Below are 15,544 nucleotides of genomic sequence, written 5' to 3'. Positions count from 1 at the left end.
TGCACAGTATAGCTTTGTCCTTGTACGTATAACAATACTAACAGTCTAAGATCAGTGTATCTTGAATTCTGGATCCCCTAATCCTCAAGTCTAAGAAATAAGAACATTTTAGCTAGGAATGGCAATGGAGTATGGTACTATGGTATCCCTGAAAATTACCTTTTTCATTTTCCAACCTACACGGATACCTTGATCCCAAATTTATTCTAAATTCGTTTAACTTTTTCTCTCAATTTTTCAAACTCGTCTCGGCCCGAACCCGTTAAACCCATAATGGCCCGTTTCACCTTGGTAGCATTAACATCGAGGCTATTGCATTGGTGATTAGCCTCTGGAATGGATTTGTGTTCTTGGGTTTGATGGCCTTATCTCTTTTTTCCGCATGTGTGTGTGTAATGTTTTGAAAATTGTAAATGTACCATAAATCGTAAAGAAAGTTGAATCAAATCAAATCATGAATCGTATTGTAAATCTTAAGGTTATTTCTAACTTTTACGAATTTCTCAAAAATTATTAGAAGGCTATATATATACAGGAAAGTGATTTTATCCTATTTTTAATCAATATCCACCATATATATACCTAAAACAATAGAACTTACTACATACAATAAAAACCTAATCAAGTTTGACTTAGTCTTAAAAACATGAATAAATCATTTTCTAGCAAGAGCTTTAAAAAACTTAAAAAACTTCCCTTAGCTAATCTAAATATAAACAAAAAAATAAAAATAAAATGAAAAACTAATTCTTAATTGAATTTATTTGAATTGTAGTGAATCGTGAAAAATGTAGAAGTCATAAAATTTATGAATCAAATTGTAGAATTAAACAAAATTTGTAAAATTTATGAGTCCCACATTATACACCATTTTACGTCCCCAAATTATAAATAACCAGAATTTGGTAAAAATAAAGGTCTGTTTGTTCTGGTCTCATGTCATGTTTTTTTCGGCATCTAAGGGTGTCAATGGACCGGTTTTGGATTGGACCCCATCCAATCCGAAATCAATTTGGACGGATTGGATGGGTCAACAAGATATATTAGATTGGATCATTTTGGTCCAAAATATTTATTAGATTGGATTGGACCTGGTCTGTCCATAATAAATTTATATTGGATTGTGTTGAATTAATCCAATATCTGGACCATTGATATAAGATAAGAATATAGGCATCAATGGATTAGGTTTGGATTGAAACCAATTTAAATCAAAACGAATTTAAATAGATTTAACGGTAAATGATTCAAAATAAAAATATTTATTGGATTAGATTGAACCTGATCATTTATAATAGGCTAACATTGGACTGGACCCCTGCCGGCATCCATAGATTTTCCCTTGTAATTTTGTTAGTTTCTTATTTTTATAGTTGTGGTTTTGTTTAACAGAATGCTTACGCGGAAATGAACGAGTGGCAGTGTCGTCTGTATATTTGCTCCTTTTCAGAGGCCGGGAGCAGAGAAAAGGCCAAGTGGTATTAAAGTCATTTTCTAATTCAGATTCTTGTCCCTTGAACCTTGGCCACCGTCCATTTATTTCTTTGACCCCTCCAAGGCTCCAAGGCCCCTTTGTCTGCTCCTTTCCTCTTAAACAATAATAATTTATTACTGCAATTTTGAATGAAAGAGACATGCCCTTGTTCTATGTGTAGCCCCCGGCCGATGGCTTGAGAAGTTTGGGACCCACAACCAAACAAACCATTGGTGGGTCTGGAAAACTAAAAACCTGAAATTTCTATGTGAAGATGAGAAGTTTGGGACCCACAACCAAACAAACCATTGGTAGTTCTCGAAAACTAAAAGCCTGAAATTTCTATGTGAAGAGGTGTTTAGGGTTAAGTGCATTGCAATTCAATGCAGATTTCTGAATGACAGTCCCCATAGCCTATAAATAGTCCCCCCGCCCCATATAAATCGCATCATACCCATGAATTTGACATCAATTCATGGTCAGGATTTATCTCATGTACAGTAGGGCTAAAAATTCTGAGTTGGACTGATCAGTCATTCTCCCTTGTATTTATGGTATATATCTTCTTCTAAATTCCTAAAAATGTTTTCTAGATTATTGTCCATTAAGGCTGTATTTGGTTGCTGTGCAATTTTATTTGCACTAGTATAAATGTATAAGAGTGTAAATGAAAAAAAAAAAAGTAAATTCTTGTTTAATTTTGTTTTGGGTTTTACTTTATTCTGCTTTGTGTCATAATTTACTTCTTTTATACTGCAATCAAATAAAATAAACTAAAATTTAAAACAAAAATAGGTCAGAATTTACACTCAAATCATTTGTATTGCCATAGTTTTGCATCAGTGTAAATCAATTTGGATTGCAGCCGAACACAGCCTAAATGCTTATCCATTAGATTGATTGGCATGCCCAGTGCCCCTTCTCTGGAATCTGGATGGGTTTATACCGTTTTCCTGGAAGCTTCCTAAGAAAAAGGAGGCAGTCAAGCTATAGACTATAGTGGGTGATTGGCTCCAAGTTTGGTATGTTAAGGGTGGTGGTCAGTCTGCAAATCAAAAGTAGTTTTGTATTTAGCAATCTTTATCCTGTGCCTAAAATAACATGAGATACATGATCGATATTGTAATTACTGTTAAGCAAAGACTAGCAATTATTCCTTGGTCCTGCAAGAATGTTTGTTTCTGCTAGAGGTAAGAAAAAGAACATAATAGTAAGAGAAAAAGAAGATTTTGACAACAGAATAGATATTTCATACACAAGTGCTGGTATTTGCATTATCAAACCCTTGCATTGATAATGTGGTTTGCTTTCCCAATTAATGAAACTATGGGCTACTGTTAGCCTTTTTGCACCAATGATAAATCAAAGTAAAAAAGCTTTGAGCCTAGAAGCGTGGCCCTGTAAATGGTCCAAAAAAAACCATGTGCTGCTCTCTTTCTCTCTCTATATCTATTTATCTATATATCTATATCTATCTTATATATATATATATTGATATTGTTTAAAACTCATTATGTATGAATTTTTCACATTTTTCTTAAATTTGTTATGACTTTTTAAAACCACCAGAGTCCCATCAGTAAATTTCATTATCTAAAACTCACCTTTCATTAGATTTCCCTTAGTGCATCGTTAGTGATTATTAACAGTTGTCGACATAAGCATTTGAGTAAGTAAATTATATGATATGACCAATCAAACTTATTACATTTTTCATAAAAAATTACGCCTGAACTGAGCCTAGGCCCAAAATAGACTGCAGCAATTAGGGGTAATTTTGTCCTAAAAATATTTAATAAGGTTAACTAATCGTTTAGGAGTAATTTGGTAATGTAAAATACTTAAATGAGTACATAGACAACTTCTATTAATAATCACTAATTGTGGTTTAATAGAAATCTTAACAGAAGGGACTCTTTGGAGGTTCTGAAAAGTCATGGTGAGTTTTAGAGAATATCCCTTATTTTTTAAGAAAGCTTTTCATTAAATGCTCGATGAAAATTAGTGGGTAATACATTTATTAAGAGAGTCTGGATCATCTACCAACAAAATATGTTCCAATACCTTCCTGACATGACATCGTACATCTCATACATAGCAATTAAGTTTAACTCTACAAAGATACACATTATTTTTAGGGAAAATTGCAAATTAGTACTCTGTACTTTAGGCCTAGTCTCACTTTGGTCCCTATACTTCAAAACATGCTAATTTAATACCTGAATTTTTAAAACGTGCAAGATTAATCCAACATCATTAACCACCCTTGATTGACATGTGAAAAGATGCAAATACCCTACCTAATTCATTTAATTTTCTTTATAAACCAAATACATAAAACTGTTGGTTGGATCACTCGGGAGTGGGGTCTGTTAGAATCTCAGAATTAATACAGTTAGTCATGAGAGAAAAAGAGAATCATCGATGCTTCTACCCGATTAGATTAGATATATGGATATTAATCCACGCAGGTGTGTTAGTTTCTACAGGTTGGGTTTAATTTCTTTTAAAAACTTTGGATTTTTTTTTTCTTCTCAACTAAATAATCAAGGGTGATCAGAATCAATCTTTACCAACTGTCCTAATTAGTTTTGACTTGATAGCCGTTCCAATCACAGCATTCATCTTTAAGCCAAACTTCAAAATTGGAAAAGAGTTTTAGGTGGAAGATTGACATTCCTGAATCTGTAGTTTTGGTTTTGGGGGTGGCTGGGAGATTAGTGAAGGATAAAGGGCAACAAATAATGTTTGAGGCTATAAAGCAGATTTTTATGGAAGATAGGACCTTTCAGAGAAGAGCTTCTATTTTGGTTGCAAGGGATGGGCAACTAGAGCAAAGCACAACTGGCAAGGTTTTACAATGCACTGGGTTTCTTTGTTATCCCAACTCTTCAAGCTCAGGGATTGGATCACACATTGCTAGAAGCAATGCTTTTTGGTAAGCCAATGATGGATACAAGGTTTGTTAGCAGGGTCTGTAATTGTTGACTCCAGTATTGGGAAATAGAATCTCCACGTAATCTTCATAGAATCTCTATGCAACCTTCGTTGGTAACCTTCATGTACCTTGCATAATAAAAACACAACAATTTCCATAAAGTTTCTCATGGTATCAGAGCGGGAAACAAGAGCAAGAGATTTGTGTTCTAAGATCTGGAAATCAGTGGCGGTTGCGACGTAGCTCGGCACCGATAGAGTACAGACTTTGCACTCCGGTTTCTAGTTCAACTCTTCATCTTCCGCAGTCGTCACTACGGCGCTCCCAGAAACCAGAATCTAGACTCGAGACCTCCATCGAAAATAGAAAGAAGAGAAGACTCTTTGTCGCCCTCATTCCTCACTGCAAATTCAGACTTCAGAATTCCATTCCAGATTTTCCAGTTTGAGCAGTTGGAACAGTTCCACTGTTCGTCTCGACTCCAGAGAGACAGAGATCGAGAATCCTCCAAGGCTACGACTGGCGGATCCGAGTTCCGAGTTTCAACTTTCGCGGTTCAGACAAGAACTCTGCACTCAAGCAGAGCTCTTCAATTTTATTCTTCTACAGTCTTCTTCTACAGCTTCGGTTCTCTTTTCCTTACCGAAGGATCGGAACAATGCGCAATAGTGCGTACCAACGAATCTGAAGGCATCTCGCCGGTTTCTCCATCATGTCAGGCAGAAGTGAAGACAACAGAAAAAGCGCAAGGAAAGACACGGTCGCCCCCTTGCCGTACCACTTGCATCTGTCCGACAACCCCAAAATGATTCTCTCACCTATTCAGTTAAAAGGTGAGAACTATGAGGAATGGGCGAGATCCATGAGAAACGCCCTCAGAGCGAAGAGAAAGCTTAGGTTTGTTGATGAAACATTGGATAAACCGACAGATGATTGGACCGATATCAAAGATTGGTGGATGGTGAATTCAATGCCGGTTGCGGGGATTTTCAATACAATCAAACCAACCTTGCGAACTACTATATCATATACGGAGAGTGTGAAAGACTTGTGGGAGGATCCGCGATAGAGATTTTCTATCGGGAATGGACCTCGAGTCCATCAATTGAAGGCTGATTTGGCTGCTTGCAAACAATAGGGACAGGTAGTGATGGCTTACTACGGGAAGCTGAAGGTCATGTGGGACGAGCTGGCAGAATATAATCCAGTACCCGCGTGTCGCTGTAGCGGTTGCAACTGCAAAATTGTGATCATACTTGAAAAGAAGCGAGAAGAAGAGAGGGTACATCAATTCTTGATGGACCTTGACGATGCAACTTATGACACCGTGCATTCGAATATTTTGAGCATAGAGCCGTTGCCGAATTCGAACCGTGTCTATGAAATTGTCAATCAAGAGGAAAGAAATCAAAGTATAGCCAAGAGCAATGAAGAATGAAGTGATGTTGTGGGTTTTATGGTACATGCTGGTGCAAAAGCAGCTACTGCACGTACAAAGGATAAAAGCGTGAGCTGTACACACTGTGGAAAATCTGAACATGAAGCAAAGGACTGTTTCCAGGTGATCGGATATCCAGAATGGTGGGAAGATAGACCACGCTCAACCGGGAAAGGAGCAGACCGCGGGCAAAGTGGTTTGGGCATCGATGCCGGCAGACGAGGATGAGGAAACTAGGCAAGAGCAAACACTGCCCAAGCAGCGGGAAGTGAGACTAGAGGACAAAAAGTTGGAACCACAAATGATCATGTCCGCAACGGGTTTACGGGGCTGAGTGGAGATCAATGGACAACACTTCTCAATATTCTGAATTCACATAATCTGGTGAAAAACTCTCTGGTGAGAAAAAATCTACTGATTAGATAATTGATTATGGGGCATCACACCATATGATTGGAGAAATTAATTTATTGATTGAAGTTCGGAATATTACACTGTGTCCGATGGAACTTCCTAATGGGAAGCAAACTACCGCAGTGAAGGAAGGGACTTTGCATTTGGATGGAAATATTTATTTACATCATGTGCTTTCCGTACCAAGAATGAATTGCACCTTTATTTCTGTAGCTAGATTATTGCAAGATATAAATTGTACTGCTACTTTTACTGACAAGCTGTGAGTGATACATGACCAAACATCGAGGACTCTAATTGGAGCAGGTGAGTAGTGTGATGGGGTTTATCAGTTTAGAGAAGCAGCACCGATTCGGGCAAATAGAACAAGTGGAATGAGTGAATGGGAGTTGTGGCATCGCAGGTTAGGGCATCCGTCTAAATAGATATTATCTTCTCTTCCTAAATTAGATAAATTAAATAGTAGACCTGAAAGAGATAAGCCATGTGATGTTTGTTGCAGAGCAAAACAAACTAGGGAAGTTTTTCCTGAAAGTGAACATAAAGCTGATGATTGTTTTTCTCAAATTCATTGTGATACATGGGGTGCTTATAAAGTACCTGCTTCTTGTGGTGCCGTTTACTTTGTAACCATTGTTGATGATTATTCTCGTGTTGTGTGGGTTTACTTGTTACTTGAAAAAAGTGAAGTAGCACATATTGTTGAGAATTTCTGTGCCATGGCAAAATGCCAATTTGGCAAGCAAGTCAGAATTGTTCGAAGTGATAATGGAACAGAATTTAAAAGCCTGAAGTCATACTTTGAGACTCATGGCATTCTGCATCAAACTTCCTGTGTTGGAACGCCCCAATAGAATGGTCGAGTGGAAAGAAAACATAGGCACATTTTGAATGTTGTGAGAGCATTGAGGTTTCAAGCAGGTTTTCCCATTCGTTTTTGGAGAGAGTGTGTCTTGACCGCCGGATACTTGATAAATAGGACACCTTCTTTCGTACTTGACGGGAAGACTCCGTATGAGGTACTGTTCGGGATGACACCTCGATACGAGCAAATAAGAGTGTTTGGCTATCTCTTCTATGCCCGTTGGAGCCCTCGAGATAATGATAAGTTTGGAGCGAGGAGCAGGAAGTGTGTTTTTTTTTGGCTATCCCTATGGAAAGAAAGGTTGGTGCATATATGATGTTGAGAGCGGTGAATATTTCGTCTCCCGCGATGTAGTCTTCCATGAAAATATATTTCCATATGCCGGTGATTTAGAAGTAACTCTTGAAGACAACCTTGGCCCGACAATTGCGGCTATAGTTGATGACGATGTTGTTCACAACCACAGAGGAAATAAAGACAAGGGGGTGACGAAGAGGATATCTGTGCGAATGATAGGGAGAGCTTTCAAAATACTAATAGAAGAGAGGAGGAGCAAGGCAATGGAGGGGATGTGCAGGAAGTGGAAGCTAATGGCGGTGATGACAAAATTAGTGTGGATCCAGCACCACAAATAGCACTAGAAGAGCAACTTGGCAAGGAACGTCGACATCACATGTTGTCTGTTTTGTTAAAGCCCTATGAAACCTACACTGCTCGATGTCTGAAAGACCCCATTCACACTCAAGCCAACTCTGAATCAAAGTCCTCAGGTATGACTCCCTATCCCATAAAAAATTATGTGACATGTACTAATTTCTCTGCTATACATCAAGCTTTCTTAGCTACAGTCACTGCAGGAGCTGAGCCTACCAGTTTTCTGAGGCAGTAAAAAGTGAGAAATGGAGAGAAGCTATGAGAAAGGAAATCCAGGCTCTGGAGGATAATGGTACATGGACATTGGAATCTCTACCTCCCGGGAAAAAGGGCATAGGGAGTAAATGGGTCTATAAGATCAAATATAATTCAGATGGGATGATTGAACGGTATAAGGCGCACTTAGTTATCATTGGGAATAGACAGGTTGAAGGATTAGATTACAATGAGACTTTTGCTTCTAGGGCCAAATTGATGACAATCTGAACCTTCTTAGACATGGCGGCTGCTAGGAACTGGGAGTTGCATCAGATGGATGCATGTAATGCTTTCTTACATGTGGATTTGAATGAGGAAGTATAAATGTAGTTGCCGCCAGGATTTACATTTAAGGATCAAACAAAAGTGTGCAAACTGAAGAAATCTATCTATGGGCTGTGTCAAGCTCCCAGATGTTGGTTCTCAAAATTAACAACGGCCTTGATATAGTTTGGGTTTGTTCAATTGTATCCTGACTACTCTTTGTTCACCTATTGCAAACACAATGTTCGTTTGCACGTATTGATATATGTTGATGACCTGATTATTGGGGGAAATGATACTGCTGCCATTGTAAAATTCAAAAAGTATCTCCATCGGTGCTTTCATGTAAAAGACCTGGGCCCACTCAAATATTTCCTAGGGATTGAAGTAGCTCGTGGCCCTGAGGGAATATTTTTGTTGCAACGAAAGTATGCCCTAGACATCATCTCGGAATGTGGACTCTTGGGAGCCAAACCAACATCTGTGCCCATTGAACAGAATCATCATCTTGCGTTGGCAAAGGACGCTCTTATGGAAAATCCGAATGATGATTAATGGGACGGTTGATCTACTTGACCATTACACGACCTGAGCTGTGTTATTGTGTTCATATCCTAGCTCAGTTCATGCAAAGTCCACGACAAGAACATTGGGATGTAGCTCTGTGCGTAGTGCATTATATGAAAGGATATCCAGGACAAGGTATATTGTTTCATTCTGATAGCGATCTGCGTCTATATGCCTATTGCGACTCTAATTGGGCAACTTGCCCATTGACACGACGATCGTTGACTGACTATTTTGTTATGCTAGGGCAGTCACCGGTTTCTTGGAAAACGAAAAAACAACATACCGTGTTGCGCTCCTCTACAGAAGTTGAATATCGTTCGATGGCTGCGACAAGCTGTGAGTTGAAGTGGATGAAGAAACTTCTTTTGTCCTTTGGAGTGGCGCATGATGAACCTGCGCGATTGTATTGTGACAATCAGGCAGCTTTGCACATAGCCGTGAATCCAGTGTTCCACGAGTGGACAAAGCATATTGAGGTCGACTGTCATTTTGTTCGTGATGAGTTATGGTGTGGGAGCATTGTTACTTGCCATGTTCGAACCACAAATCAGTTGGTTGATATCCTAACGAAGGCTTTGGGAAAAGAAAAAATTGCATATTTCCTTGGCAAATTGGGCATTCGGAATCTGCATGCGTCAATTTGAGAGGGAGTATTGGGAAACTGAATGTCCACGTAACCTTCATACCGAATCTCTATGCAACCTTCATTGGGAACCTTCTTGCATGCATGTGTAATTGGTATTCCTATTCCTAGATGTATTTGGAAAATCGATTCCTACCGATCGATTCCTACTGAAACTGAATCTCCTACTTGTATATATAGGATGTAACTTGCATAATAAAAACACAATTTCCACAAAGTTTCTCAATGGGTTACACATTTTCACCAACTATGGTTTCACTGAAGAATGCCCTTTATAGGGTATGGGGAGATAGAAGTGGTACAGTTGACAAGAAGGGAAAGGTGGCTAGAGAGAGAGGTTTGACATTATTCACTACTTCTAAGAGTGTAAGATAGGGCTTATAGAGAAGATTTGTAATAATCAAAGTGAAAACTAAGAAACTGGTTGTGAACTGAATCATTGCAACGGGATTGGTCACGTTGAATAAACCATTGTGAACGGAATCAGTGATCAATCCTTTGAGTTTCTTCTTGCCTTTCTCGACTGCCTTCTGGTATTCCTCACTCACAGTTGGGTAGCACTTTACCATGGCTACAATTCCTTCTCAAGCAACATAAATAGAAGACCAAAACCCTAAGGATAGATTGAAAATGGCATGAGTAATGATGAATAGTGTCTTGCAAAAGGAGACGATGAACAATGTCTTGCGGAAGAAGATGATGAACAGTAACATCACACGATACAAAAAACTGATGGGCTACTAATGCCAAGGACTAAACTAGCACGTTTTGAAATTCGAGGACCAAAGTGTGTGGCCACATAGGTTCAATGCTATTAGGTAGTGGCTAATGATGCTAAACTCATTCAACATCCCAGATAGAACTTCTAGCTAAATTGAATTGAAACTCTTTAAATTCTTCTTTCAATGTGAATAATTAACCATTATTCATAGGGTTCCACAAACAATGAATGACACCTACTAGTATGTCATTGCTACCTTAACAACTTCTTGAATATTTCCATCTCCATTTACCATATAGTCAAATCCTTCTTTCATACTATGTTCCAAGAGAGCAAAGGGTCATGGTGAATAAGTCAAACCCTACTAGCTCAGTCATATGTCCCACAGTGATGATTCATATGGTTACACTTGAAACTCTTTCTATATACCATACCACCTTGGCTTATAGGACATTCTCTCTCCTTATAGTGAGTGATTGATTCTATGTTTTGCATTCACCTCATAAGACACTACAGTTGATATGTGTATTCCTTGATTAGGGCATAAATATTTGCATCATCAAGCTATAATACTCCATATATAAGATATCCACGATGCCTTAGGCTTGACGATTATTTGTATGATTAGAATGTTAGAAATAATTATTGCCTTATTACTCCACATAACTGTTCTGTCATGAGTCATGTTTGGTGAACATGTTCTCTAGTAGGCATTCACATATTTGCTTTAGTGTCTTTACACAAGCGACTTGAGATTCATCACCTCATAAAGAAAGCATAATATTTGCTAGTCTATCTGAACTATCAAAGTTATCTTGATTGTCCTATGACTAGGAATCATTTTAGGATCTTTGTATCAGGTGAAAACATATCTCAATTTCTAACATACTTAGCAATATGTTTGCTTAACAAAGAAGCTACGGGCTATTCATATGAAACTAAAATTGCAAATATGAATGATAAAAATATCCATTTCTTAATAAACGTGAATAGTACAAAAATTTTCCCTCTATAGTGTTCCACAATTGTTTTTTAGGCATACAACTAACAAGAGTTCTTAGAGATAATATGGTGGGTCTTAAAAAAGAAAGGGGTTTAAAATAGGTCTACAGACCTAATTTAGGATATGTATGAAGAGTCAACAACTAATATGACCAATGTTAAAACACTAGTGGGAGAGACTTTAAATTTAACAGTTACTATGGGTCTTTACCAAGATTTAGCATTTAACCATTTTTTATTTGCATTGATCATAGATGAATTGACTAAATATATTCAGGAGGAAGTTCAATGGTGCATGTTGTTTGCGGATGACATTGTTTTAATTGATGAAACTAATGAAAGGTTAAATGCAAAATTAAAACTATGGACAAATGCCTTAGAAAGAAGAGGTTTTAAAATAAGTAAGACTTAATTAAACAGAGTATATGACCCAGAGATAACTCATGTGCCCATTTTTTGTACCTTGGTTTAATAATTCATAACAATGGAGAGATTGAGGAAGATGTCACCCAAAGGATTAAAGCAAGATAGGCAAAACAGAGTTGTGCTTTTGTACTTTTATGTGATACACAAATACAACTTAGATTAAAAGGAAAATTCTATAAAATTGTAAGACCAGCTCTGTTATATACAATCGAGTGTTGGATAGTCAAGAAACAATGTGTCTAGAAAATGAATGTAGAAAAAATGCAAATGCTAAAATGGATGAGTGGGAAAATTATAAAGGATAGGAGACCACCAAATGTGTGTGTGTCTAGGAGAGAGAGAGAGAGAGAGAGAGAGAGAGAGAGAGAGAGGTTTAAGATGGATTGGGCATGTGAATAGAATACCACCAACTGTGCCAATAAGAAGTGATTTGTTACACATTAATGGGGAAGAGCTTAGAGTAGACCAAAAGGAATATGAGTAGAAGAACAAGGAAAGATTTAAGATCTATCAATTTAATAGTGGATATGGCATTGAATAGAATAGAATGACAAAATAGGATTCATGTAGCCACCCTATATAGTTAGGATAAGGGATAGATGATGGTGATGATAATGATGATGATGATGATCTCATACGTGATGAGTCCCGCTCTTTTATGATGGGCCTAATCTCATGGTGAGATGTATGGTGTCAAATTGTGTTGGGAGGGTGTTGGAGCATATTTGTTTAGCAAGTGATCCCAACTCTACTAAAGAAATTCGGTACAAAAGGTCAAAGTATAACAAAAGAAATCATTGGAATTAGAGAATTGGCTTTCCATTTAACGTTCAGTATTGTTCACAAAAAATCCTTGCCAGATTTGGCTTTTCATTCAACGTTCAGTATTGGTCCTCTCTACCAATGTTTTAAAAAGTGATCCAACACTAGAACTACTTTGGGCACCGGTTTCTGAGTCAGTAGTTTGGTCGCCTGGTTTGAATAGATCATCCGGTGAAATTAAAAAAAGAAATAAAAATTGATTATTCAACCGCCTATACCAACAGGTCACTGACCAATTTATTGGTTTTTGGGAGGTTCAGGGCTGTAGTAGAACCAATACCGTAGCCGTTTTCACAACCATCCAAGTCAGCAATGATTTTAAACCTAGCTATTTCTATATTTAGAGAGTTTTTAGCATGGTTTTCAAAATTGGACCAGACCGGACAGTTGAATGGGAAAAACTGGGAACCGGTCATTTGATTGATTCCGTTTTATCTCAGAATCATCTTTTAGCTAAAAATCGTTGATTTGGTTAGCAAACTGCTGGCCTAGACAATCAAACTGTCCAACAAATTTTGACTATTTTTTATTTTTTTATCAAAATGGGCCATCCATTCGGGTTAAACAATTAGACCATTTGGCCCAGGAATCAGACCCCTGAATGATTCATTGTCTAATTCGGTTTTAAAATCCCTGATTTCTAATTTTATTTTCTTTATTTATTTTGGCATTAATTTTGAGGTGGTCCCTTAGAACCCATCCACTTAAGAAGACTAGGGATCAAACTCCTGGAACTCAAACTCTCTTTGGCATAGCCAGTGGGCCATAGGTGCACCCAACTCTGCCCCACCTTCGAATCCCCTGTGATGTGTAGTATATAATAAAAAAAAGGATTAAAAGAAAGAAAAAAAATGAAGGGCATAAATCCCGTATCAAAACTTCACAAGGATGATATCTGATGGAAAATATTTTAGGCCCAAATGCAAAAGTGTGGCAATATTATAATCCTATGATAATGATAGGGAGTCAAACCATGGCCTAATCGTATTAACATTATGCTGGTTTTTGGGGGGTTGGAATCGAAGAACTTTGAAATATAAGAGTCCAGAATATTTATTTTGGCCCTTAAATCGGGCTTAGTGTAGACTATACACTACTCCCCTTTTGACTGGAACACTCCTTAAAAGACAAACGTATCCAAAATGTCGCAGCTCTGTGTTTACCAAGGCATCTCTCTCTCTCTTGCGTGGCAAGTGGATAAACCTCACTATTCACCCATTTCCACCGTAGGAGGTAGTTTGACCACAACAAAAAAGAAAGACTCCAGACCCACATTTCCACTAGAAGGGTAGATTCCTCTAACAAAGATAATATTAAGCTAGTATTGATATTTGATAACCCATAAAAAAGTTGATTAGCATTAATATATAAATCCTCCATATTTATTCCAAATTCATTTTTAATTAGTTTTGCTTTTCCTTTAGGAGGAAGGATTTGTCATATAAGTTCATGTTGGTGATACGTTGTGACATTTGAGGAACAGGTTAAGGGAACCCAAATGTCCCCAAACTAACCTTGCAATAAGATATTGAATATCTTGTGGGCATCAAGGGATCCACTTATACAATACTCCAAAGTTCTTCTACCAAATAAGCTTAATTTATACAAGAACTTCTAGAACACCATTGTATAATATAAGTATATAACAAGGTAGATTAGTTATTAATTTATTAAAGTTTTCGATACTCAATTTCGTATATTATTTATTTATTTATTTGGGTGGAGCCTTGTGCTGCAGCAGTTAGTACGTAAGTGTCACAGGTGAGATCACTGTTTCCACTCCCCATATTCATGCCAAAAATAATTAATGTATTAAGAATTTAAGCCCCTGTTTGGGAATGCTTATTAGATAAATAAGTGTTTATGAGTATTTGGTGAAAATGGGTTTGCTTAGATGAGTCAGAAAATAATGAAAAACCGTTTAAGAAATACTCATTCGGACTTATTTTCTGCAACAAGCACTTATTCAGCTTTTTTTTTTTTTTTTCCTGAACTTCATGTAGGTGTTTATAAGTGTGGTTTCAGCTAGACCTGTTCACAGGCCGGGTTTTGGGTCAGGCCCATTAGAATTTTGACAAAAGTCAATCCTGAGACCGGCCCATGAACAGGTCTAGTCTCAGCCTAAAATAAATGTTTATTTGAATAAGTGCTTAAAAATAAGCACTCTCAAATGGGGCTAAGATTGTTCTCGTTTATAATTTTGGTAAATTAGAGAAGCAAGTGGGAATAAGGAAGTTTAATTGTGTACTTCACACAATCAGACATGGATTTTTATTTTGATTTTCTAGTGTTAACTTTGTTCATGTTTCACTTCACCATATCTTCTAAATATTGTTTATTAAATAATGGTTAACTAGAGATAGATGTTTGTTCTTGTTGTTTGGACAAAAGGCAAAAAAGCAGGTCTGGATTTGAGAACTGTCTTTACAGAATTCTTGGCCCATGATGTCGTGGGTGGCAACACAGCAAACTGGGGTCCTTGTGTTTCTTCCACTTTAACATATTTCCAGGTGGCAAGTTTCAGGCCAGTGCCTCTCTGCCTTGCCGAATCAATGCTTCATTCTTTTCAACTCTTGCTCCATTAAAACATTCATTAAAGTTGAAAGCTTTTCATTCCGTAGGGGACACTTCCAATTACAGTGTATGGTGGAGTTTGATAACTGTATATACGCGGCTAGTCTAGTCCAAAAGCGTTCATGGATTAGCTCCATTTGCTCTTAATTTCAAAAGTGTTTGGACTTTGGACGGTAGTTCTACCTGTTTGCTTGTCTCAAACAGCTTTGGCTTTTGGATTACTTTCCACTCTCACCCATCTTTAATAAAAATCAATTAATCCGCTACAAAAAAAAAAAAAAACACTATTCACCTGCTCCCAAACAAAAAAAAAGCGCCAAGGCTACTTGTGTTTTGCTTTGTTGTGGAGACTGGAGAGCTGACTTGACAAATTTATAATTGCGATTTTTCAGCCAATGAGTGATGAAAAATAATAGGGAATTCGGTGAGAGAGAGAGAGTGAGTCCCACATTTTGATCTGCTACCTCAGTAAGACCGCCCA

Source organism: Nelumbo lutea, chromosome 7 (genome assembly GCF_056320005.1).
Source record: "Nelumbo lutea isolate HS-2025 chromosome 7, American lotus-T2T, whole genome shotgun sequence".
In the NCBI taxonomy this organism is placed as follows: Eukaryota; Viridiplantae; Streptophyta; class Magnoliopsida; order Proteales; family Nelumbonaceae; genus Nelumbo; species Nelumbo lutea.
Note: the sequence above shows the minus strand (reverse complement) of the source record.